Source organism: Lepisosteus oculatus, chromosome 13, assembly GCF_040954835.1.
Source record: "Lepisosteus oculatus isolate fLepOcu1 chromosome 13, fLepOcu1.hap2, whole genome shotgun sequence".
NCBI lineage: Eukaryota > Metazoa > Chordata > Actinopteri > Semionotiformes > Lepisosteidae > Lepisosteus > Lepisosteus oculatus.
Window position 1 is genome coordinate 9,000,932 of NC_090708.1, and position 27,988 is coordinate 9,028,919.

Sequence of the window (27,988 nt, forward strand, 5' to 3'; positions counted from 1 at the left end):
TAAAGAACTGTACCCTCTAACACACCTCACTTCCTACCATGTTTCCATTAGAGAAAATGTTTCACCAAGCAGCTGATGAACTGCCATAAGTACAAAGGTTAGTACTGCAATGTGAGGTGCCAACTGGAAGCAGCTTTAGTTATTCATGAAATTAACTGCACAGTTTATATTCAATTTCCAGAGGAAACCCACATGAACATGAGGAGAATGTACAAGTTCCACACAGATAGCCAAGCCCAGAGTCCCAGCACCGTGAGACAGGAATGCCAACTATTGTGTTATTGTGCCACTCTTGTTGAAATCAACAATGTTTCAGTTCAGTGGGTGCTGTAGTTCATAAGATTTTGAAAAGGTTTTTGAATACAGTCAACCCACCAATATGGTTGATTCGGAATCCCTGTTTTTGTCACAAATATATTTCTCTCCCATTATAAAATGTGAGCAAAAAAGTTTGCAATCACTAAACAGTAAATGTACACCGCTTAGAAGGTGCTAAAAGAATACAGGAAGTGTTGCTTCAGTGTGAAGTGATTACAGTGCAGTAATACCTGCAAGCAAATTCTGTCTTAAGTTGTAGATGTTTCTATTAGAAACTAGAAATTAAATCCTATGTTTTGCCTGAGCAGATAAGAACATGAAGCTGTTTTTTTACTATAACAGACAAGATGATACTCCCCCACCCCCCCCCCCCACCCCACAAAAACAGCATAACAAAACTATTAAAATAGAGTAAAAATCTGAATATATAATATTTTGGCCTTCTACGTAATGCACTCTTATGTATCATATTAGTGCATCCTCTTTTTAATTGAAATAATCAGTCACATTCCTTCTTGATGTATGTGCCTGCTGTTAAGAACAAAGTATCAGTTTGTGGTTCAGCACATCCCATCAGCAGGTAATAAATGATAGTGCATCAAGCTGAGAAGAAAGTAAGAGCCTCATGTGCAAATGCATGATGCATTTTGGGTGTAATTATCACAATTATGTCTCTTCCAAAGCTGAAACTGAGGGGGCTGATTTGCTGTTCCTTAATAAAAGCACTTACTTGCCTGTTCCCTTCAAAATATCCTCTTCATTAAGGAGTGAACACGGAGTTCTGGGTACAGTGAAGTGTAAACTTCAGCTGGTGTCTGAGACAGATGGATTAGTTGAGTTCATGCCTCTGCTTTGTTGTACTTCCCACTTAATACACATCCATACACACACTGTCTGAAACAGCTGGTCAGGTGACTGTACTGGGAGGCATTAAACATGCAACAGATGAGTATTGGAGTCAATAGCATCTGTTTTATTTTTAATACCCCAGTGCATCATTTTCCTTGAGTGGCTGTCAACAAAAAAAGCTGCTTGCCTTTTATTTTGTATACTGTAGACTCAGAAGACTTGTGGAAAAAATTGAATGTTTTTTTTTCATAATATTCCCAGGAAAGATTTGTGCTAAATGAGCTCAATCAATAACCATATTTCAAGTATCAATATTTTTAGTGCTATGTGCTATATACTATATATACTACTGTATATTTAGTAGTATATGAGTACTGTAAGTCATAATCAAACTGTTAATCAACAGTGCCAAAAGTTATATAAGGTTATATAACCACCTCTCTGATTCTATTTAAGTGCCTAATTAATTAAGCCAAAGTCTTTAAATGTATACTGGCCATCGAAAGAAACTTATCTATGTTTATCCATGTTTTTAAAAGAATACAATATATGGATTTTGGATATTGATTCAGTCAAGGAATAGCACTAGATCACATCATTAGAGAGAGTTTATTGGATTCAGGGAATTAGACCTAACCTTCTTAATGTCAAGCCTGGTGAAAAGAAAGAAGAATGCAGAAACAAACCAATATCCCCGGCTTATCAGGAGAGCAATGCATTTGTGCCATTGGTAAGCTGAAAGCTGGGCTAAGTCAGAACACCACTGCTTGTCATCTAGGTTGTCCACAGACTGGAGTCTCTGTCTTGGCAAGATGTTGTCCGTCAATGACAGGTCACAATCTGGGAGACCATGGGTCATGACACCTCTCCAAGATCGAGGGGGAGATCCAAGGGTGCATGTCTTGGTAGGAGTGTCTGTGTGCTGCAGAACTCTACTGGTAGTGACTTCAGAGTGCTACAGTACATTGATCATGTCCTGTCACATCACTTTGTGCCCATCCTGCGTGCTCATCCATTCGACGCTACAGTACTTGTGTAACTATGGCTTTCTTCTGAGAGGAGTTGATGTGTGGTATACTGTAGCAATGCCAGGGGCGACTTGCTCACCAGACATGAGTCTCAGTGAGCTGGGGTGACACACTGCACCCAAGACTCGGAGATCAGGAAATAGGCACATGCTTATCCAGGCCCTGTGAGAAGAATAGGACAGCTTTTTCAACCAGGTGCAGAGCATGTGTGGCAGATACTGTATAAAGCCTGGATTCTAGTAGTCTGTAACGTTCACAGTAGTACCCAGTTGAGGTTGATGACAAATGTTAATCAGCAGAATGAATTTACTTGTCATGTTGTTTTAATTAAGTTAGTGCACCTGCTACAAAAAGAAGGACATTTTCCTGATAACTTTGTGAATCTGTGGCAGTTGTGAGTGATACATTTCTTTTGATGTTCAGCATGGTTTTGTAACATTTATCTGCCATATTGCCACATGATTCAGTAACACCAATAATATATTTTGAAAGGATGGGGCTGAACGTTTTTGGCAGTGCTGCTATGCTGTGATCAAAAACCAAAATACAGTACTGCCATGTCACAGATAATGTGAAAACATTTTCATGCCACTGCATTCTGTGATATAATAAATCATAATATACTGTATATATACTGTACATACATAGCGCTGGCACTGCTCGAATGTGAACGTGGCTGGTAAGCAAATAGTGTAAAGAGATTTACACAGACAAGTGTTAGTCTTTGCAAGCTAGACAGACAAGCTAGACAGAATTAATGTTTGAACCTCCTGCAAAAAGTATCTATCCCATTTCTGAGCTAGTGGAGCACAGTGACAAGTGCAATAGTGAAATAATATTTTTTTCTTCTTCATTTTTAGTTTGGCTTAAACTACTTTTCCTTTCCTGCCCCTCCTCTGGAAACTCATCCACGCTTACCTTGTGCTGTCTTGGACAGTGGAAACTTTTATTGTTCTGAGTTCTCTGCAGGCAGCACCCTGGGAGCGAGATTATGTCATAATATTCTTCCTGTGATCCTCTGCCACAGCTGTTGCTGCTGATTATGAGCTGGAACAAGGTTTTAACAATCTCTGTCGTTGTTCAAAGCACTACTGATAACACATTGCCTGTGTTGCTCTGAGACAATTCCATAATTAAATTACAGATTTACACGTGAATGTTGTGCCTCATGTAAATAGCTGTCTTTAATAGCTGTCATACAGTAAATCCGTTTTGTCTGTGTTTCACAGTAACGCATCCTAGAAACATTACTGGGTCCTTTCCTGCTAGGCATGTTCCTCGATGTTTTAATTAATCACACTTTCATTTGTTGTATATTAAAACATAATTATTAAAAATACCATGTTGTGCCACAAGGCGAAGACACAATATACTGTATATAAATGATTTTAAAGTACCTTGGAACAGGTGAAATCCAGCTTAATGTTAGATCAGCATGACCACTGAACTGAGAAATTCTGCTCAAAGGCTGGTTTCACAGGTCCTACACTATGTAAGACTTTCGAATGTTGTGTTATTACACAGCCTCACAATACTCCCCTGTGACACAGTAAACCCACACCCATTGCCACAGAAAGCAAGAGAGAGTAGTATTTAAAATACCCTGCAGGGGGCTACCACAGTCTCTTTGAGACAGCCATTATTTTAGTAATCTTTGAATTTTATTAATTTATTTACAGATTGATCTGCCGCAGAGCATTTTAAAAGACAATTGAATGTCCCCCACCATTAACTGAGTCTCTCTCACCACATTTCCTAAAGATCAGACGGCCAGATTAGTCTGCCCAGGGTGCTGTTGATCCATCTGGCATGCTCAAAGAACAGGCAGCTTTCAGTACAAGCAAGCAGTGAAGAGTGTGAGAGCTGGGCTTCATCACCTCACTGTTAGAAGTCTGTCTGGGTCTTGTCTTGGCCAGGTGATTTCACCCTGGAATTTGACAGTAAGTAGGTGCGTGGATTGTGGAGAAATATCATGCTTAGTAAAGTTTAATTATTAATAGCTATTATGGTATGTAATAATTGTAAGCCTCATTGCACAATATGTTTTAAATCTCCACCTTCTTTCTTCTGAACACCATAAAGTTTTTACAGTACATTTACCTGTGTTTACAATACCAATTGTATTCCTCTCTTTCATTATACAATCATTCTTACCTTCTATGCATACCACACTAATGAATTGTTCAATGTTCATTTGTCCCGACTGTACTTTTGGGGGATTTTGCCCTAGTTAGAAGTGATTGTTACATGACACTGGTTTTAAATTACTTAAAAAACATTGGAGGAAATCATTTTCGGAAGATAATTTGTCCAAAAGTGTGGCCGCACTTGGCTGACCCAGCGATACCCTGAAAAAGAGAAATATAAATGGAATCGAAATTAACTGGTGTGGAAAATCTTTAGTTTTGTGTCATCCAATTGCCAGGGTTGCTACAGAAAAAAATATATTAAGCACTTCCTTTGGAATTAGTATAACAGTCTATTACACTGTTAAAGGCTTTATTTCTGAGTTAAATCCTGTAACAGAATACATGTGGAGACTTCATGCACACCTGTTGACCCATATACAATTACCATGTAACCTGCCGGTAGCACATAACACTGTGAGTATAGTGCAAAAGAACAGCATGGCTGTTGACCTCCTGCTTTTAACAAGACAAGAAAAATGAATCTGGATGATGCACAAATGTAACAGGTCTGTCCCTTTTGTACAAGCTGGGAGCTCAACTTCCAGAGCTACTGGATCCTTGTCCATCAAGTGGAAAACTGCAGGGAACCCAACTAAGCTCTGAACACAGCCCTGTCATGATAGAAAGAAACACCCACTCGCACCCTGTCCCAAATATACAGAAACATCCATTCAAACTGCTTTTGAAAATCCATTATTTGCTTAGAATGGAACTGTCATCTTATTGTGGAGCTTTATATGTAACTTTTGTAGATTCTATAATTTAAGAAGTGAGGATCCACCAAATAAAAAAAAAACATTTATAAGGCTGTATGAACTTTAACCCTGAATTGCTTATAAATAATACAAATATGGAGAAAATAAATAACAATGAAAATATTTATACATTTGCTAGCAATTTAATCTTCAGGTTAATTATGTATTTTTATAGCTCAAAAACGTTCAGACTGACCTTGGTGTTACTTTTTCCAGAAGTAGTATTACAGCACAAAAAAATCAAAAAACAACTAAACATGGAACAAAAGCAAGAAATTCTGGTCAGTTAAATGTGTGGCAACAGTTTTAATATTGCAAAGCATGAGCTAACCGTAAAAATGAAATACATGTTTCATTATGGGAAAATAAAAAGTTAATAAAAATACAGCACAGTAATTTATGTGATTGCTAGGTGGTTTTTGAAATTGTGCCATAATGGATTTGTAGAGGGGATTTGATCCAGTTAAGTAGGCAGTGCATGGTCTCCAGTAACAGGGAAATGTTGACTCATTTCTCTGTCATTGCACTCAGCAGGACGCTAAGTGACTTTGCTCGTCTTCACAGTGGTTTGTTAAAACACTTAACGATTAAGGTCCTGAAATAATTTTCTTTAACTTGTTCATTTTTTACAGAAGAAAACAGAATGAACAGAGCAGCAGAGCAGGCCCTGATTCCTAAACCGGGCAGTGCAAAAAAGCTGCAAAAGGATTCAGGAAGAGAACAATTCGCTTCCACTGTAATGCAAGTCTGATCATCTGGATTTTGAAGTATTAAAAATACAACATGGAAATGTAAATCCTTGAATGGTACTGTCTGGATCGAGATCAAATGTGAGACCTAATGCCAGGAGAACCAGATAGTGAGCCGTGCCTGGCAGGCAATTATGTTTGGAATATTAAGTTCAGATGGAGCCCGGTGATGTACTGTATCATCTCATAGTTGCAAACACATAGCCTCTTAGTTTAGAGAATTATCTTCTCCCTCAAAGTTTCATAAAAAAAACTCAAATATATGGCCTACTTGAAAGAAATGGTCCTTTATATTGATGTCTTATTATATATTCTGCTTTGTAATGTAGCCATTTTCAGTAAGTAGCCTTTTTCATTTTCTAGACAGTTTCAGCCTTTTCTGCTGTTCTCTTGCCTGCCATTAGTTCAGCTTCATCTCTTTTAATACCTTGTCTGTGACCTTTGTCTTTGGTGAGAATTCTGAGTTGTTTTCTTTTATTTCCAGTCTTGAGGTATGTAATATAGATGATGTTTCATATGTTGACGATTATCATTTTTGTCTGCTACTTGCCTAATTTAGGGAGAAAAGTGTGCACAAAGGCCAAGGAAATGCCTTTGAATTTTTTTATTGAGCCCAACATGACTTGAAAAACAGAAAGAAGTGTCTTTTTGACTGGTCGTGCAGTGTGTAGAAAATGACAAATAAGGGACAATGCCTGCGTTTTATCAACAAGTACATACAGTATGTATAACATGCAGTTTTTAAACACTTAATATTCTTTTTAATTGTAGATGTCATTACTGAGTTATCATAGCAAGCAGTATAGCAGAGACCACAATCATTGCTGAATGACCACCATATTCTGTACATTTTAGTCCCCTATCACTACTGAGTTACTGCAAGACGTCAAGGTAGAATAACAGAGAGTTTAGATCAGTTATTATTGAATTACAACTACATTACTGCCATTGCTGATTTATGACTGTAATTAATTTATTTTGGCTTATGATGAAATTAAGGTTTAGGTTGTTTTTGTTGAACACAGAAAGTCTTACCTGAAGAAAAATATGAGTATTCAGGTAATGTCCAGAACATACAATGCTGCTGAATTATTTAGGGGTTGGTTTCTGAGGCCAGGAAAACTCATTATGGCGTGAAACCACTTGGCTTTATCAGGGAGGGAGTGCAATTTTCTCAGCAATTTCAAAAACGATAAGAAAAAAAAAGCCACTAAAGGCCAGGATGTGCATTTTAAATTTCTGTCCATCTCACTAAGTGCTCTATCAAAAATTTAAAACAATGTAGCTGTTGTTTTTTTACCTTTATGGAGGAAAAAAAGATTTGCATTAGGGAAGCAGAAGTAGGACAACTGTCTAAAAAGCATGCAGCACACCATAAGAGAAAAGAGAAAAGATTGATTCCCAGACAAGAGATACTCATCTCAAGACTAATTGATTGGACTCTGGAGGTTTTAAGCAAATAGGTATATTTCCTTCATGAAAGTTCCAGTTTTTATCATTTTGTTCTAAAAAAGAAGTATTCAGTTAACCAGTACTGATTTTATTTTCTGTCAGATGTGAGCAGCAGTGTCTTGTTACTGTACTGTAAGTGTACTATCCTGGCAAAAAAAACTTTCCATGCTGCTCAATGGGATTTCAGACCTGACCCGACCCTCTCAGCCTTTTCTGGACTTCTTCCAGGAAGCAGCTTCACTGTTGGTCAGCCATCAGATCAATTGGAATATCTCTGCTGTTTCTACTAGCTCATACTTTTTGTGTGAGTTTACTGCACAGTGAAGGCCTTTAGGAAATCAATGCAAAAGCTATATAAATTAGTGACAAGCAGTGTTAAAAGTGGGACTTTCTTGGCTACCTTCTGTCTGCTTTGAAAAAAGCAGCTGTTTAAGAGCTGTTTTACAGCTACAGACGCCTGGAAAATATCTGAATAAGCAGCAGCAAAGCTGCTAAGCAGTATGAGTAGTGTGTACTAGAATATAGGAAAACTTTGTCTTTCCTCACCCTATCTGCACATTTGCAACTGGCCCTTGGTCACTCCTCACTCTTCATGCTGGGTCCTGTGGCCACTTCAGGCAGTCGCGTTAGGCCAAATGTCACTGAATTACAGTACATACACTGTGTGAATTACAAACAGGAGGAATTAATTTATGACCTGAATCCAATCTCAGATTTCAATGTATTTACAGTACAATCACAGCCTTTGACATCACTAAGAGCTCTGGTCACAAGGATAAAGTGGGGTTGTATTTCAAAGAGTAACAGTCTGCTTTATTGGAAAATAGTAAAATCATTGGTTGGTTGACATAGCCTTTGTGCTGTACAAAAGAAGCATTTTTTTAAAAACAGCCCTGTGCAATTGTATACATTAGAGTTTCAAGACCAAAATACCAGTATGCCAGTATTAGGTAAGCAATTCTGTTGCACTTGCTTTCAAAGACAAATAACTGAGGTTAGTATCTGTCACATACAGAATGAAACTGCACAAGCTTTTTAAATGAGAACTTAATCTATACTTTATCAATCCCTTTCAAACCCTGTTGATATCCAAAAGATAAATGTGCTTTATCTGTTTCAAGGGAACCTTGGCACTGCTGTATATAAGAGCAGAGAAAGGAAATGCCATTTTAATTACAGGAACAATACATAATGACATCATGTACTGTATAGTCTAAATAATTTGTTCTGCCTATTTGAAAGTAATTGCATATATACATAATGTTTTTATGACACATTCTGACATCAGCCATAATTTGTATAACTCATTATGTCTTCACCTCTTTCAGTTTTTTGCAGATTGCTTATTTACTGAGCTGTGGTAGAAATCTCTGAGTGATGTAGTAGTAGCTCACTGCTAAAATAGTAATACCAAAGAACTGTATATTAATAGTCTTCATTCCAGGATCACTTCCAGGTTTGCAATATCAGGGAGGCAACATAGAGATTTCTCATATGATGAGTCTCCATATAAGACTTGTTAGAATGTTGCTCAGCTCATCCCAATTCATGTTTCTCTAGACAGAGCTGGTCCGTATGCGATTCAAGCTATTGGTGTTCTCTCTCCCTCCTCTTCTAACTGATAACTCATCTACGAGATAAAAAACCAAAATCAAAGTACTCTGGTTCACCCTTCCTTCCCAGCAGTGTTAAAGGGAGACTGTTTCTGTATTAATACATATATTTACAGTAAATTGCCTGTATCTTCAACTTGTTATTTTTTTTTCTGACACTTTCTGCTATAGTGCACTGTATAGTAAAAGTGTTGAGTGGAATGGTTAGCATTCCCATGTCCTGAATTTTAGGACGAGATGTAATTTCGCTCTAACTTCAACTTTTATTTTCGGACACTTCTTGCAGCTCATGTACTGTATCACATAACCTGTTCTACTGTGTAAACTCTCTTAATTTCGTCATTTAAAATGCAACAAAACGTAGAGCCGCAGACAACTTTTAACGGTTCCTGTAACCCTAACCCTACTCTGAATTTAAATGCAGCCTTGTTTAATTACCAATTTTAACTCCTGTTTCAGATTATTGAAAACATGTCTAAAGAAGATACGGTATTGAAGTAAGTAACTTTCCAGTAGGTTTTTCAGTGGTTTTGATCACTTTAGACTCATATTTTTGTGCTTGAGGAACACATTGAAATCTGATGTTTCAAGGGCTCAGAGACAGATTGCAGATTTGCTCTTTTGAAACCCAGGCTAGGGTTAGGGTTAGCATTCCCACACCACTGAGACATCTTCTACGCTCGATGCTGGATTCTGGGTCCCACCTGAACTACAGGACGAGTTATAATTTGCCCCATCTTCAATTTTTTCTCTTAGACTTTTTGCTGCTCCTATTGTATATTGCATTGTAATGTAATTGTATTCCAAACCTGAGACAGATCAAAATTTGTAAGATAACTTGTTCTACTGTATAAATTCTCTTAATTTCATCATTTAAAGTGTGATAAAATATAGAGCTGCAGACAATATTTGATGGTTCCTGTAACCCTAACATTAACCTAACCTAACCTAAAAAATCATATACAGACTCATCTAGTACTGTACATATATATCTCCCATCCTCTCAAACCTAGGATAATTCTTTTGTTTTTGTCTCCAATAGAACGCATCTTCTCTGGCACATAGATTAAACTGTAACCTTCATCCTCTTAAAGCCCAAGGTACTTTCATTAGAAATGTGCCAGTTATCGATCTACAATCTACTTTTTTTGTGCCAACAATTAATGCAATATACAGTAGCTTTGTTTTGAAGAAACTGCATACACTGTAATTGCAAATCTTGCTCTCAGGAAGATGGACACAGTATTGAGTTTAATATAAGTCATACACATAATACTGAAGCACATTTTCAGGGTTTTTTCAGGGTGTCGAGGTTACATTTCATGATATTTTACCTAGGAGAGAGGATATTGACATGCCGTAAATAGTAGGAGACAACTGTAATTGGTCCACTAGATACATAAAACCACTGGCAGGTGGTTTGATATGATAAAATAAGGCAGACAGGAGCCTAATTTAAACCTTAACTCACCCAGACAGAGTTTATTGCTCTTTAATTAAAATGTATTATCAGGAGTGGCTTTCTCTATCATTCTACCTGTGTGTTCATGTGTACTAGAGTCAAACGTAGTACAAACTTACTATAGCCAAACAGGCTGTTAGCATGTATCTACTGTCTCTCACATGCATCTCTTACACTCATTTGAATCCAATGACTCAAATGTATCATGACATATAAAACAGTTTAAGGTTTTTGCTATGTAATTCTGCCATGAGCAGATTGAAAGCTCATAGCACATGTTTGGACACAGTTAATACCTCATTACTATGAATCGTCAGAGACTTCCATAACTTAGAAACGTTGTCTAAAACTGGAATTATGTGTCTGAAATGAATTGTAGTGTCACTGTACACTTGAGTTTCCTCTCACCTGCCAGGAACATGAAGGTTAACTGGTATCCCTAAATTGTGCCATTGTACCTGTGTGTGTCTGTCCTGTAATGGATTGGCATCTTATTAGGGGTGTAGTCTTGCATTATGCCCTTTGCCTCTGGCACAGGCTTTGGGTCTCAGGAATAAACCACTTTCGGATAATGGATGGCTATTATTGTATTACCTTGCAGATGAGTTCCGTTTTTTTTTTAAGATTTAGGAGATTTATTTGGATTTTACAGCAGGTATTTGAGTGTTATTGTTAATATATGTACTGTAATGCAGAACCCTTTTTATAAAATTGTATAATGCTTTTCAATTTAAATGTGTTTGTTTTTGTCATCTAGAATCACACTTTGTTATCTAAAGGCTGCAGGACCAGGCGCTCTGAACACATATGTCAGAGTGCAGTGGCTTTTATTGATTTTTTTGAGAGTGGTCTCTAAATTAAGACCTGTTGGATTTGCACTCTCAGTATTTATTCCCCACAGTCTGAGAACAACGTTACCACATACCCTGCCATGCCACTGTTTACTTTGCATTAATGTGCACATTCCAGTGCTAATATGTCCCTTATGCTAAAATAGCTCGGCAAGTGCAAACGAAAGCAACCCGTGGTACAAGCTTAAAGCGGTCCACACCACAGTTCCTCATTTCCTTTGCTACATTTCTACCTTTGTCAGAGCAGAGGCCTCTTCAGAAACACACAGCGGCTATTGGTGGTGTAGCACCCACCCCCACCCCCTGGCCTATTTAGCATTCCCATCAGAGAGCAGAGGTAACAAGCTTTGCATCTCTAGATCCACAAGGGCTCTCTTTTTGTGCCGTTAGAATCCACAATAATTTTATTGACATAACAGATTTAACTGAGCTGTTTCTTAAAAAAACATCATTGATCGGTATCCCGTTAGAGAATGAAGGTTTAAAAAAGACGTCGAGATCTCCAGGGATCTAGATCTGAAGGAAGAAAGGATGTCCACCACAGTAACACAGAACCCATAATTATTCATAACAACTAGCATTGTACTGTCCAAGACCCTTTTAGTCAATGTCCGCCTGGAATTTCCTCCCCTTATACATTTTGTTATATCTCTGCAGCGGAACATAACAGGAGTCTGGTTCAAGTCTTAAATTGAAGGAAACCCCCTTTGGCTTTGAGTGTGAACAGTCAAATTTATTTTATTTCTTAATGTGTCCACTCAGCAGACAAACATATGAAAAGACTTTTTCTGCTGTTAGGCTTTGCAAAAAAACCTCAGAGTTGCATTCTGGTGTGACAAAAAGGACCGCTGATAAGAAACTGATTGATAACCCCTTCTGAGTCAATGATTGACAGCTAGAAGGCAGGTGGAATGCAGCCTGAGGCTTCTAGAGGACGTCTCACCCCCTAAGGGATCTGAATGGCTGAAAATACAATGAATGACAGCGTTTCTTACCAATCAGATCACCTTATTTCTGGCGGTCCTGTTTCAAATATCTGTTCCAAAGCCAATAACGTTCAGTTTTCTCCAGGTCTGGAGATGGGTTAGTCTAGTTTTTTGTGAATATATATCGTGCTTCAGAATAAGGTAAAAACATGGGATATATATTTTTTTGCTGGTTTTTGCTTTTTGTGGTCATGATTTGCTGACATATTGATTACCTTATTGATACACTTTGGAAGTTTGGAAGTGCATCATCAGATAAAATGAAAATCTTTATGATTGATTGCCTTGGTGTTTTAAAAAAAAAAACAAGTTTTTTTTTAAAGCTCCGGTTATTCTTTTTCGATTGATAACAGGTTCTGTAAAGGTTTAGTGTTTTTTTTTTGTAAAAAAATATAAAATATGACGCAAGACTCAAAAGTAAATATTGACTTACACCGTGGTTGCTTGCGCCTACGCGGCGCGCAAACATAATTTGAATAAATTACCCAGGTTTTTTGAAGTTCTAGTTGAATATTTTTCGATCGATAAAAGGTTTTGTGTAACGGTTTTGTGGTTTTGGTGATGTAAAACGATTAAGTGAGATGCTCCTTATAAGTCAATTTTTTCTCAGACAGTGGTCGTAAGCAGCTAAGTGGTTGTGTCCTCTCTGAACCTAGCACATTCGTGGCTCGAGCATCAAACATAAACCCAATTGCTTTAGACAGTGCTGCTAGAGAGTACAGGTACCTAAGCCTATCTAGGCAAAGGTCTAACGGAAAAGGGTTAGGCTTTCTCTCACCTCTTAAGGGACTCTTTATTCATCCTCTATTCATCCTTTACTCATTCTCTGGTCTCTGTCTTCTTGGGGAGGATCTTCGTTCTCACCCTCTCTGGCAGGTTCGCGGCTTGTTTTCAGGTGGTCTCTCATTTCTTCTTTCTTGCTAGGGACATGCGGCTTTCCTCTCTCTTTCTATCCATGTCTTCTCTTCTGTGGAGAAAATGCTAGCAGCTTTCACTATCTTTCGGTTAGCAAAATTACCTTTTTGCTCCTTGTTGACTGCCTCTCATTCCTTTATGCTCTGCCCACAATAAGGCTCACCTATGAGTAATATTTCACTCGCCACACTCCTGTGGAAGAACCTGGACCCAGAGGGCACTTGGGGAATTCAACACTGTGAAGGGTGGGGAGATCACATAGAGCACTGGGTGGCACGTTAGACTTTTCTCTACGCCACCCTCCCACTGCACTTTTCAATGGTCCATCTGTAAATTTGAGTCAAAAGAGACAGTAAGTTTGATAACAGCTTACGTTAAAGCTGCACCTTGTCCAAGATCCACTGTAGCTCCCCATAGGCCCTACAGAAAATACACTGAAAATGAACAGCGCTGTGAATTTGAATATGGACAGCCTTCCCAGTTTTACAGAAGTGATTGGTGTGATATGGATCTGAGAACAAATTTGCTGTTTGATAATTGGTGAGTCTTAATTTCTGCCAAAGTATTCCTTCATCTCTGACTTTCATTTTGTACTCCCTCTCCAAGAACGCTATTTGACTTTAAAAGTATACAAATATCTTATAAGAAAGAACAGTTCCTCTGAAGGAATGACAATGCTATGCATTGTGCTGATCCCAAGGAAAACAATTACCAGGAACTGCTTATTTGGTATTTAAGTTCATTGACAGTTTAGAAACATTTGACAAATTCAGAATAAGCACAAAATTGTGAACTTTGTGGAAGTACTGTAAAGTAAGTCACCATGTTGTCACAAACCCCTGGTCTCACCACGGGTGAGATTGAGAGTTTGTATGAATTGCAACGTGAAGCAGCCCTTCCTGCTCACTAGTCACTGTAGTGACTAATGTAATGTGAGGTATGAGCAAATAAGTACAGGTTTTGCAGCAGACATTTCACTGCAGAAATGTCCCAAAGTGATTTGTATGACAAGTATTTGTCAGCAAAACCATCTGGAAGTTGAGAGCAATATTTCTATTGGATTAAAAGAGGTGTATTCACAAGCCTGCTTGTTTACAATGTAATAGGGCCTCATTCTGAATCGCAGAATATGGTGCTGTTCATACATGGAAATGTAGTCTATTTTTAGACTCTTTAGGTTACTGTGTACATTTTACTTTTATTGTGGTTTGAAATGAACGCATTGGTGCTGAACCCTGAAATATAAAAATAGCGTTGCAGTTCTACTTTAATTGGTTTCAGACCTGGGCAGGTAATTAAAATAGTTTTTGAGGATGGGCTTTCCATATCAGAATTAAAAGCCTGGTGCATCTATTTGTTAAAATTTACCTTTTGCAGAAATTAACAGATTCTGCTTTCCTTTTAAATACCCAACTGCCCAACAGCCTTCAGTTTCAGGTGATAGATTGCAACTGGATCCTGTGACATTTCAGTTGTTTTTCTTCAGTACTGACTTTGCTTCCTGCTGTAGCACACAGCTGAAACATACAGTATACCAATCACTTCAGGAAATTGTCAAAGGCATGCAAGGCAATAGATATCATACAGCATTTATTTAAAAATGTTTAAAGCTTTCCAAACCTGAGGACGCTGTAAATAGTGATGAATAAAAGACAAAAAAAATAGATTAAAAGGTAATAATAAGAAAAAAAGCAAATATTTTTATACAGATGGAATGTAGTGCGATCAGGTATAGACCTTGGTAAAAGGGACATTTTTAATCTTGGATTGATTAAAAGAACTAAAATCTTCTTCACAGTGAAACTGAAGACCTTGTTTGTTTATAACCTGACCGAGAGGAAGCATACAGTATAAATAAGAAAAGGCAATGGACCCAAGACTGAACTCTATGGCACACTGTGATAGGCTGGGGTCATGGGGGATTTACAAGGACCAAAGGAAACAAAATGCTGCCTGCCAGTCAGATAAGAGCAGAACCAGTAAAACAGTACCACTGATAGACACAAATGTGGGCAAGCGATTGAGCAAATTGCTGAGGTTGAGATACTGTATAATACAATTAACATACTATGTATTTATACATAGTATATAGCTAAATATACTATGAAATATATCATAGTACAGTATAAATTTTCGCTAAATAATTTAACTAAAAATAAATATACTATAAAACACCTGGGTTTTTTAATAGGGATAGCTTAATTATATGCCCTTAGTCCTTTGTGGGTTGTGTATTATTCATCCCTAATAGAATAATTTATTAGTAGGGAGTTTTTAGTACAGGGAGCTTCTCTTTCTCTGCCATACAAAAGTGTCTTGGCAAGCCATACCTTGCTGTATATACAGTAGGTATTTATACAATTACTTAAAATGCAATTATCCATTACTGACACAAATGTCAAAACTGTTTTTGTTTCAGTATAGATTCATGGGAGTATTTGTAAGTTTTGCACAAAGATCTGTGCTGCAAGTTTTAGACAGTCAATTTAATAATCATTGTGTTGGAATTCTGGGGATAAATAGCTTATACATATTCATAAGAGTTTAATGAATATAATTGCATTGTTTGGAACCTGTACTGAGTTATCAGCCAGATTTAATACCCTTTAACGACAGTGCAATGAACTTTCCTCTAGGCAAAGAATTAGCTGTGAAATGAAGTTGTCTAAATGATTTTTGTGGACAGCTAAATACTGTGCACATGGCACTCCACAAGTTTGCTAATTACCTCAAGTCATTTTAGCCTATGAATACATATCATTATTAGATAGATTTAAATGGTGGAGACTGTGATCTTTGTCAGCAATAATTAGTAGTACAGACCGACTAAAAGACATCATAATGGAAAACTCACTGGTCTTTTAAAAACATCACTTCAAAATAAAATTGAAGACATTGGCCTTGTTTCCCTTGCTTGAATGGCTCCAAGGAGGATGGTTATATCTCTATATCTCTCCATCAGAACCCCTCTGCATTCCATTGGAGACCTATAAAAATACAAAAAAATGTAAAAATGTTCATAATTGTGTCATAGTTTTTGGCAGCTGAATGACATACTGTACTAAAGAAGCATTGTGCAGCAAGCATCAGCTGTCTGCATTGCAATTAGACAGTCAGTGAAGTTACCCTATGAGTTGCTTTGCTAATTCACTAGTGCAGTAGATAACATCACAAAAGATGTTTTTACTTTCATATTGTATTTTAACCCCTTGCTTTTTTGAATGGTATGAATCCCCAGCTTGTAGGCAATGATGATCAAAGCTAGCTGTTCTTTTGAAAGTGAATGTGCCTCTTAGATCAAACAAAACACGGTGTCCCAGGAAGGCTGGAAGTATCGTTAACGATACCAGTCATCCTGGTTTCTCATTTTTCACCCCCTTCCCTCTGGTAAGCTTTATAGGAGCATAAAGGCAGGTTGAGAGACAGTTTCTTCCCACAAGCTGTCAGATTACTGAACTCTACTCCCACCACTGGCTCACACTGGTGTTTTTTTAAGTTGTATGTTACTGAACAGCAGCAGCAACAGCTAGTTAAATGTTTGTTTTTGGGTGTTTCCTCAATGTCTTTGTATTGGAGCATACATGCAAATAAGCATTTCATTGCACTTGTGCATATGACAATAAACTGGACTGAACTGAAGAAAGGAAAGGGGCCTCTCATACCCGTAGGCAAGTTTAAAGCTCTCAGAGGTAAGATAAACAGCTCAGACTTCTCCTCCTGTGGTTATTCACGTTAAGGGACAATCAGAGCTCTTAGTTTACATTTCAGTGCTGTTATCACTGCCACTCCTACTAATGTGAAAGAATTCTGATTTGCATATACAGTAATACATATCAATCAATATTTTCTTCAATGTTCTGTTTATAACCTTTGGTACTCAAGGCAAAGAAAAAAAAGGTACAAGTTAAGTGATAAAATGTGATTATATCATTATATGATTTAAAAATAAAATGCTTTTGTTGCACATTTTGAACTGTGAACTGAGAGAATCAATTAAAGGTGACATCCTGGGCTGCTAATGGCCTTTATTTATTCCCTGTTTGTGTTAATATATACAGTATCAGTGCTCTTCTCAAGCAGCCTCCTGTCAAAAACACTTTTTCTATACAAAAGGGTTGACTACAGATGCTGTTTTTTAGCAATATGTTTATTGTTTATTAAGGTACAAGAATTTGTATACATAAAACAATATGATAATTACTGTACCCCCGAACCCCTGAATATAATCACCCATGCTGCCCAGAAAAAAGAAATCATTATCTTTATCGATTCATCAGATATTTACTAAAGTTCTTTCTTCTGAAACAGGAAAAAAAGCCCTAACAAAATAAAATAATTACAAGATGACATACAGTATATATATCCTGGTTGTAGGCCTAGTATAAGTGATACAATATTAGGAAATTGCTGTATAATTGCTGTTGTCAATACATTCTGGAGAAATTAAACTAAAACAAAGTACAGTAATGAAGTTCCTGACATTTTCACTTTTTGCAGTGTACAATAATGATGCTCAATGATGTTGAGATTTTGCTCAGCCAGCAAGTTTTCCCTTTCATCAATCTGAATTTCCTGACCTCTTCTAAGACTGACACGTTTCATTAGGTTGGGCTTGTCTGTGGGAGAATGTCACATGATGTGTGTTAAATGAACTTTGCAATAAGAGGTTCCACAATTCTGATAATTAGACAGTGATAATATATAGTACATTTCCGCTGCAGGCTGTGATACTAGCAAAGAGTTACCTTCCAGAGTAATTTGATAGGCACTGCATGGCAGGAAACTAGATTTCTCTTTTTATCTGTCTGCATTCATTATTTCCACCAGGGCTGTAATGAAGGAGAACATTGGAATTCATAGGGGTACACGGACATATGCCTGTTGCCACAACCATTAATGAGGGTCACAACTGTGATCCCGTCGTGGAAAACATTATAACCATTAAGTAACAGTCTCTGCTAGATGATTCACAGAGTTGCTTTTCAGTTTAACTTACATATCAAACTTTTCAAAGACAGCCATTTACGATGTAGAGTCCATTAGGGACTACAACTTGGAGGAGGTAATGTAGCTGAAAACACTGAATGGATTAAGCTGACTGTAAACTGCAGAGTGATGTCTTTCACTCATACTTCTTAATATGGTTCGATTCTGTCTTGTGGGATTTGAGATGCTCTTTAACTGATCAGCCCTTACTTTGCCTCAGGGATTCTAGATACTGTCATAGGTGAAAAGTACACACACTCTTTTCACCTCCCTTTGCAGAATCTGCCACCACAGTCATTCATGTCCTTTGCCAAAGATATGTTAAAGCCAAGTAAACTTCATTAAACATAATATGCATGTGTGCTCCTTTATATTTTCATTTAAACTATTGTCTCTTCAGAATTTGTGTTAATAAAATAATTTATTTCACCCTTATTTCTTATTTTCAGAAATGGCATGATGGCGTTGTACCTGCTTGTGTCCCTGCTTTCACTCACAAGATTGATACTTCCATCTACAGTACATATATTGCAGTGCTTCTACAGCTGCAATTACTGCTAGCACTGACACATCTCATCGTAAGTAGTATGCAGCTGAAAGAACATTGTGATCAGTGGATCATTACTAAAATAATTACCAAAACAGTACATTGTCTTAGGACATGTTTATGCTTATGAATGATTATTTTGGATTGCTTTTAGAACATGAATGCACTACAGAGCCATTTACAGTCACACAGTCTAGCGGACGTCAAAGTGGTCCTTTATTTTTGTGTTTGAAGGCTTCTGGCAGAACAAAACAGTTCAAAACGCCTTATATACACAGGAGCTGAGTGGCCCAAGTGATCACTGAGAGAAACCAATTTTCGTTTGGCAATTATTTTGCCGAGAGTAATGAAAACATAAACATCACCTTCACCATGTTTTACTGCAGCTCACTGAATCAGTGAGGCTTATCTTCCTTCATTTTATCAGCTGAAAGTCATGAGAATTTCAAAATACAGGTTGGTTTCCTTGTTAGGCTCAATAAACAGTTTATCTCATTCTCTTCACTTCCAGAAGCTGAAGTGGATTCCTCCACACAGAGGCGCATCGTGAGAGAGCTGTTTAACAGCGTGCTGGCGATGATCAATACCCGCCCATCATGAAATCGATCAGCTCCTGGGTCAGGCTGAAATAGGCCCACGTGTGACTCTGTGACTTGTTTAGTCACTAATTTCCATGCAGAAAGGGGCATTGATTAGGAAGCAGCTCTGGAGGTCAAATTAAAGTCCATTAGCACTTGGTTGCACCCCAGGGCCTGTCTTAGAACAGCCAGTGTCCTTCAGAATATTAACTATAACCAGGCATACAAGATTCAGATCAGAATGGTGCCTCAACATAAAAAAGCAAAAAAAGGTACAATTTAAATCTATTTTACTAGTCATACTCATTATAATAATTGTTAAAGATCGGAAACCAGTCATGTATGTTAAACATTTTGAAAATATTTTTGTGAAATGGTACTGCAACGGGACCACTGTAAATCCTTCGTGGGTCAATAGGAGATTCTCCATCATAAAAATGACTCCATTCACTTACATGCACACCCTAAGGCAACATTAATGCACAGGTGAAGAAAGGATACTGACTATTTAATATTTTTTTGTGAATGCAAGAGGTTGACTGGGCTCCTCATTAACACTTTCCTGCTGTTATTATAATTATGTTACACTTCACAAGATCATATAAGTTATAAGGGGGAAAAAAGGCATTATAGATAAGCAAGCATACAGTATGACAATAAAGTCAGTCACTGTAAATCATCAACATACCTTAAGGACCTTAAAGATGTGTGATGTCATGTGTATTGTTATACTAATGTCATGTGATTTATGCATTTAAAATATTTTTTCTATATAATTCTCTGTAGCTTTTATCTGATTTGTCAGCAAAATGAACAGACTTCTGAAGGCAGAAGAGCAGAGAGACACATGATGATTTATATTCCAGAGTTGCACTTTCACAATTCACCCAAGGGAAAATGTTTTTGTTTCTTTTCAACTGTAAGCATTACAAGAATAAAGAATTAGTACTTCAACATCTGCCTTTCTAGAACATTTAAGCACTGTACTTTACAGAAATACAGAATTTTATTTTTATTGCTGGCTAAGCAAGAGCAACAAAACCCAGATATTCATTGTCATTTATTATCGGCAGTGTTTAGCTTTTTTTCTTCTTTCAAGCTTTTTAAGCTAACAAACATATACTATTGCACTGAATACTGTTGCCTGCTAATGGCAATTGGCTTCTGAATTGGCTTGCCAGCTTTGAACTGGTAGTGGTATTTAATGGACAAAAGACGGAGAAAGTAGGCTGGCCGTCAATTTTGGCAAGAAAAAAGCCTGAATTATTGGAGCCTCCTGTACTTCTGAACTGGGGGGTCAAGAGGTGACAGAAACTCTTCCTGACATGTCGCTTTTAGAATGCCTCTGAATTGTATTGTGGCATGTGTCCAGCATGCAATAACTAAACTCCTATCAACTGGTGCTAATTAACTGTTTATCTGGAAAGAGCCCAGTAATTGGACAGGCATGAAGGATGAGCTGTACTGCAATGCCCCTTAATTAACAGTGTTTGGCACAGATTTCAGAATTCCCTGCACCTAATTTCATATTTAAAAAACACAACCTTCAGACTTACAGTCCAATCGTGCATAAAACAACGAAGTACTTAAGGAAGGCCCCTGAACAGATTTCAGATGATTTTAATTTCAATGATTTTTTAAATTCTGAATAAATACTTCACATACATAAACTTTGAAATACTGTATAGGGCTTCTACGTTTTGTGTGTGCACCACTTATTCAGAAGGAATTTAAACTTAATAGGTACATGTTTATTTAATAACGTATCTGATCTATATTATATATTAATTGTGCACAATAACATTCAAAAGTTGATCAGTGTTGATCAGAGATAAATCACAAATGGGCTATTTGTTTGTACCATACATAGGAGTTTTTCTAAAGTTTGATATTGTGAATAGATTCTAGAATTGTAGATGTCTTTGATAAACGAAACAAATGCCTGTTGGAGTAGTATAATAATGATTTGACTATAAGATGATACTATTTTAAGTAGCTAATTTATCCAAGAATCCTGATGTTTTTAAGAGATACCAGGGTATTGGCTTGTTGATGTATTTGTGCTATACCAAACCAGCTACCTGTACAAACTAGATTTAACCCAGTGGAATAACAGATTTGGCAGATAAGAAAACAAGACTTTGAGATACATAGAAATATTTAAAGTCCTATAAAGCTTAGGAAAGTATAGCAGCTTGTATTACACCCTTACAAGGGTTTAAAATGTTCTTTAAATTTATTCTTTTCTTCATTTTTTCGTAGTTATTTTTAAACAGCCACTCTTGTTCTAGCAAAGCAAAACCCTATAGATTTTGAGAGGATGTGCTACCCTATCTGTAGTGCCACTCTGTGCATGCAGAATGTGGACTTGAACAGAATGCATGATCAGACATCCTAGGTGGGAAAAGGTCACAGGAGAAATGTAGGAAGACAGAGATGATGATAGTCATTTCATAGATGGCTGGAGAAGGATGCAGGCTTTGCCGTCTTCAGTGGCACTTACAACCGTGACAATAATTATTTTACTCGGGATTGCTCATGCCCCATTTTTGATCTGGAGCAAAACCAAATTTGAATTGATTTTTAAGATTAATGTAATGCCTACAACCAAGTATTGCCTTTTCACAGTGGTGCACATTATGAAAGGTTTATTAAAAAATAATATGTTTAATACATCTAGAGTATAGTGTAAAAATAGACTATACATTGCTGCATTGACTATATTTTCTGTATGCATTTGGACATTCTTTGTTATTGTTCTTCCAGTCCTGTTGCTTTGTTTTAAGTACGTTTAGTGCTGCTGTAGATTTAGTCCATCACTGCTTTAATGACAAAACACCTAAACTTCAGGCGACTCCTGACATGGATGGAATCCAAAATGTATTGAAGATATTTGACTTTAACATTGAGGAAAGTCCTTGGGGCATTTTCTTAGTGTGTTATCTTAACATCTTAGGATATCCTTATTAGGATATTACCATTTTAGGATCCCATCTGAATAACTTCCACAAATTATTTAATGCAATGTAACTTTTAATAATTCATATGCATGAAGTTTACCATATGCACAATATACACAACTATAGGTTTGATCCACCTAGAATGAAATAATTGGAATTAATTTGTATGCTAAGTGTTTTTCTAACTGGGCCTTCTGTTTTTCCTCTTTGCAGCTTTTCCACTGTGTGAAGATTAAGTTCATACTTGGTGAGATTAAAGTCATGCTTGGTCTTAATTAACTCCTGAGTGCTTGAAATCTTTAGGTGACTGAAATCTGATTAACAGGTGAAATCTTACCAGCTGTTTGGCTCAAACATTTTTGAAAATAGTTATACATATTAGTCACAATGAGTGCATCATGCACTTCTTTGTATAACATAACGTACATAACTTAACATAATATATACTTATGTATAACACAACTGTGATTATTATAATGATAATAATCCTATAACTGAAATTATTTTTATTAGATGTAGCCTGTCCCCCTTTATACTGTATGTAAAAACAATCCTATCAAATACAGTGCACAGCTATTTTAAAGCTTTTGTCAATATTTTTTTTCAAACATTTCTAGCCTTGGCTATGATTAATGTTTTTCAAAGAAAAAATATTTCTCTTTGAGTGAACAATGGAGTCCGCAAAATCCCTTCGATCTTCCATAAATCTTTCTTTGGTGTGTCCTGTTGAAAAGACAGCTTTTTTATGTGCCTGTCTTCTCAGGTGTTTAAGATCCTTACTAAAAATCGGCTTGAACAAATCAGAATGCAACGTCTTTGTTGATCAAGCTGAATGTATTTGGCAGTGTCTGCAAAACAACTCCCTCTCATGACTCTGCATTACTCCAGTTTGATTGAGGATTAACAGACAGAAGCTGGAAAATGGATTGAAGATGGGGTTTAAAAACAAGAACCTTATAATTTCATTATATAATACAGAGGTTGAGGCTCTTCAAAAAGCTTACAGCAAGCTGAATGTCTGGGCAAAGAACAGCATCAATGATATGAGTTCACAGGTGGATGGGCACTATTCCACTATAAATTCTAATTGCGTTCTCTTCTCTCTTCGGTTGGTAGCAGTTACAAATGACAACTTTTCTGTGAAGCAACTTCACCTAACGTTTGTTGCTGATTGTCATCTGAGATTAATTCTAGCTTGTGTGATGTTTCTGATAAACTGTTTAAGGCGAGGCACTGAAAATGAGAGGTTACAGTGAGAGGTTAAGTATTGATCCAAAGCCCATCTATATGTATCAGAAGCAAACAATTTTGTAAAGGCCAGGGACTTTCAAATTCGAGTTAAATTGCCAATCACCCTGTTCAACTCATTATTTTTTCTATATTTGCAGGTAATGATTTACAGATACCCAAGAAACACAGTAGAACCCAGCCCTCAAGGACAGGAGATGGTCTTTTCTGATACACATTCAGGTTGACACAATAGGATAATTATCTCTGAATGTGAAACCTTGAGCTACTTACCTAGTTTCATTCCAAATTCAACTTGGCATTTATTCAGGATTTATTCTAAAAGAAGAAAGCTTGTTGGAAAACACTTTAACTGTCACAATGGTTAGCCTGTGTTATTTAGAACCAGATGGTCTTGTCTGATTTTCTGGTTGTTATGCTATCACTGTAATCAAAATAAAATGCAGATTAAAGAACAATGGATGTCATCAAGAAAGATACTTCAAAGTTACAGGATTTTCTAGTAAAAAAAGAGATAAAACAAGTAGTTTAAAAGGAATGTGAATTAATGTGTCATATGACTGCGCTTGGGAGACCTTGTAATTCCATCATTTCTTATGTACTGTAAAGTCAGAGTTACCACTCATGGAAGGCTGTTACACCCTTATTTGGGCACTTCAGCAAGACATTGCAAGTGTTCAGTGCCACTCAGTGAAGCAGACATATAAATGCGTGTTACGAGGATATCCTTTAGACGTCTGTTGTGTTTTTTTTAAGAACTTGCGATTGCTGTAAATTATGGGGGTGAATATTAATCAGCTCTTGCAATTTCACTGCACTAGTGTGGCAGAACTGCTGTATCTATTCTACATGCAAAAAGCTCTATATAGTGAGTGAGAACAACATTTAATTCAATTTTATACACCAAACAAGATTCAATTTCACATGTCATAAAGCTTTCAGATTTAAATACACTCTCATTCATTGGCCTCTGGCATTATTAAAGGCAGGAACCTTTGTAGTTTGAGAAAATCTAATAAATGGAAAATCTCCGATAAAGAAGATTTTATCCATGCATTAATTTATATGTATTATGTATGTACCGTGTACAGTACGAGTACTTTATCAAATATTTCCTACCACTAATAAAAACATTTTGCTACTGTGATAAACATGGTCCGATTAATAATAATTATTGAATTATCAAATTGCTTGCATTTGTAGGCTGTATTTATGTATTAATTGTTTAATGTATTAGGAAGGGGATGGTGAATTGGGGGAGATTTGGGGCAGCTAGATTGTGGAAGCCCAATGTGTAATTTAGACAGGACAAATGGGTTAACACCTTTACACTTGGAAATACATTTATTCAGTGAGCATCTCTGTTTAACATTTCCTAAGATCAGTGGCACCTCCTATGACCCCATTCCTATACAGTCTGCTCCTCGTCACCATACCAGAGAACCGGCATGGAATTTCAAGCAGACAAGTTTTCTAGTACTGACCAGACCCAACCTTGCTGAGCTCCTGAGGTCTAACAATGTCAGGCTAAGAGCTTTCATAGAAAAGGGGCATTTCTAAAGAGTGCAAACCATTTGATTAAATTCACTGTATTTTCCAGTTTATTCTTATGCATGCAAAATATGTCTAATGCATTTAAAATTTTACTGGTACGTTTGAACAATTTAAACAAATAAACATGTAATTATATAGCTAGTGTAGTCATTGAAATCCCCAATAGACAAGGATAGCTGTGGTTTCAACTGGAGGTTGGATTCCCAACAGCTTAGTATCATTCTTCCTAAAAAAAACTCAAATCCATTCTACCTGTTATTATAGTTGTTATAGGCCGGAGAGAAGACTGCCACCTACTGGTCTACCAGTACCACTTCCGTTAGTTTGAATTTCATTCTCAAGTACTATCCAGGCCAGGATTTTCTTAAATTCTAGCATCTGGCGAGAATATGCCTCAGGATGTTTATTGTCCTAAGTCCTATACTAAGCAACAGAGAATATACTATTAAAACAAGAGCACCACTGAAATGCTTTTTCATGCTACTTTCTCTTCAGGGGCAAAAACTGAATAACTATCTTTTTATTTTTTTTATTCTTCTTTGGTTCATCCTTGATAGTATTTCAGAATCAGAAAATGATGTTTCCTTAGTTAAAATCCTTAGTATTTTAAGGTGATAAATGTTAGAAATGTCACTCTTGCAATCATAGTTATTGTACTCTACTGCAGGCCATGACAACATGACATGGGCACTCAATAAAATATCACTCTTGTTCTCAATATTCCTGTTTTTACTTTGGATTTAATGATTCATGTCTCATGAATATTTGATCACTTTTACTGTCTGCATTGGTCCCTGCTGAGTAATTATTGAGGTGTCTGGAGGCAGATCGCTCTCTCTTGCTTTGATGTAGACGGTGATATAGGACAGAGAAAGTTACTCTGTGATGTGTCGACATTTCTGTGAAAGAGAATTACTTTGCAACCTTTTATCCTAGAAGCAGGAGCTGGACCTGGAGCTAGATGTTCAAAAAGAGATTTTGTACAATCTTTTTGCTATAGTGGAGGTTGTATGCATCCTCTGATTGTGCAACAGTTCTGTTTTTTAATGAAAGTCATTAACTCAGAAGTATATCTCATCATACTTATCTGTGCTTTAGCAGTTTTATAAGACCTTGCATTTTTGTTTGCTTTTTTTGAAGTTGATATCAGGGTAAAACCATTCCATGCCAGAGGAAGAATTCTTTTTACTGTTTACTAATTTATTTTGCATGTACTGTATAACCAAAAACAGCTGAGTCACTGTGTTACTGGACAGTATTTTTCTTTTATTTTTGGGGGGGGTTCTTTGAACCAGATTTATGCCGTCTAAACTTTATGGTACAGTATAATTTCTCTTTGCTACTGGCCATCCTTCTTTGAAAATTAATAATGTGTCAATGCAGTAGAAGAAGCTTTAAGAATTAGAGTGCCCTGAATGCATTCACAGAAGATAAATGATCTGTGAAATAGTGATTAGTGGTACACATACAGTACAGTACGTAACACAATAAAAACCAACATCACATCAGCAGCTCTGCACAGCAGCTGGGTCTTGTAGTTATGAGGAAAGGTGGTTTCAGCTGTAATGTGCTAAACTTTGCAAAATGCAGGATGTCACTGCTGCTGATACATGCTAATAAACACCAGACTCGCTGATATAAAATAGTTTTGAGAGCATCGAAATGAGCACAGAAGAACTTGTCCTTTGAGATAAAGCAGATTTGATGAAAAAAACACATCTGTAGAGACTGTCAATATGTGCGTTTTATGCAGCAATATTTTTTTGTGATTACCCCTTGACCTCACTGCTCAATACATCACCTCCCAGAAGTCTTCCATAAGAGCCAATCATTCACCATGCCTGACCTTTCCTTCACTTCCAATAAAGTATATTCTGTTTTCACTCACAGCTCAATTCAATACAGGCATTAGACAGCTCTCAAAATATTCTTCCAGTATGTAAGCAAAGTTTAAATTAGATTTACTACGGATTAAAAAATGATTTTTATCTATAACTCTTATTCCTGTGTGAAGCGAATACATTACATTAGATAGCATACATAATACATGATAGACTTTCAAACTCACGTTACTGTATCAAAAACTAACAATATTCTCACACCTAGTGTTCTATAAAGGGTAGTTAAAACTTTTCTTCACATGTTTGAATATACTCATTACCAGACTGCATGGCATGGCTTTCTGTTTTTTCATATTGTATTATTCAGCAAATTGTTATTTTCTTTTTAAAGTTCTCCTGAGGAGAAACAGCTGATTGAACCATAGAAAGTGGTTGTTATAGAACTGGAATCTGTCAGCCTGTCTGTGCCTCTCTTCCATAAGTTATAAAGAGTGCCCTTAAATCTTCTCTGAAATACATGTCCTAATGAGTTGTTTTTGCAAAGCTACAATTACTGCTGTAAGGCTGTCTACTCCTCTGAGCTTTAAAGGCACAGTTGGAGACAACAGCTTTTAACTGACTTTTACATGGGTGGGAAAAATCTGCTGATACTTTTCTGCATTTTAACAGGAGGGATCTTTCCTCCTCAACTACTGGGCCAAAAGTTATAATACCAAAACCCTCTTTTACCTATCTGAATAGAAGTGCAATGTATTAACTCTTAGTTTGCATCAACAGACCTGAACTGTGCAAGTAACGTCTTTCAAGTGAATTTCACTCAGTAACCCTTGTCTGCCTAAGATTTGGTTGGGGTTGCATTGATAAAGAAAAAGGAATTGTCTCGCTTTAACAATTTCTGAGCTATAGCTCTACTAATGAGTAAAAGGTATATTTTTACTGCATATATACAGTACACCAAAAATATAATGCCAGTTAAAGATGAATGGAATCAGTACATAACAGTTTTAATTTTAATATATAAGTATGAAAATTACAGACCTGTCATTTTGTAGCCTGTCTCTTGCTGCGGTCTTGTTAAAGTGATGGTTTCCTTAAGACGTGTGCTGG

General features: G+C 36.8%; 1 long non-coding RNA gene across 7 annotated transcripts; it reads right to left on the reverse strand.

The window, feature by feature from the left end:
• Positions 1–1,268: 1,268 nt before the first annotated feature.
• On the reverse strand, positions 1,269–27,988 carry LOC107079149 (uncharacterized). Of its 7 annotated transcripts, XR_011191391.1 has the most exons (7): positions 27,920–27,988; positions 16,022–16,154; positions 14,536–14,684; positions 13,331–13,494; positions 13,031–13,219; positions 3,114–8,970; positions 1,269–2,357 (listed from the first exon to the last, which is right to left on the reverse strand). It is a non-coding gene; the product is annotated as an uncharacterized lncRNA (long non-coding RNA). The 7 variants fall into 7 exon arrangements; XR_011191390.1 differs by lacking the exons at positions 13,331–13,494; positions 14,536–14,684 and having other exon boundaries at positions 3,114–3,242; positions 3,943–8,970; XR_011191392.1 differs by lacking the exon at positions 14,536–14,684.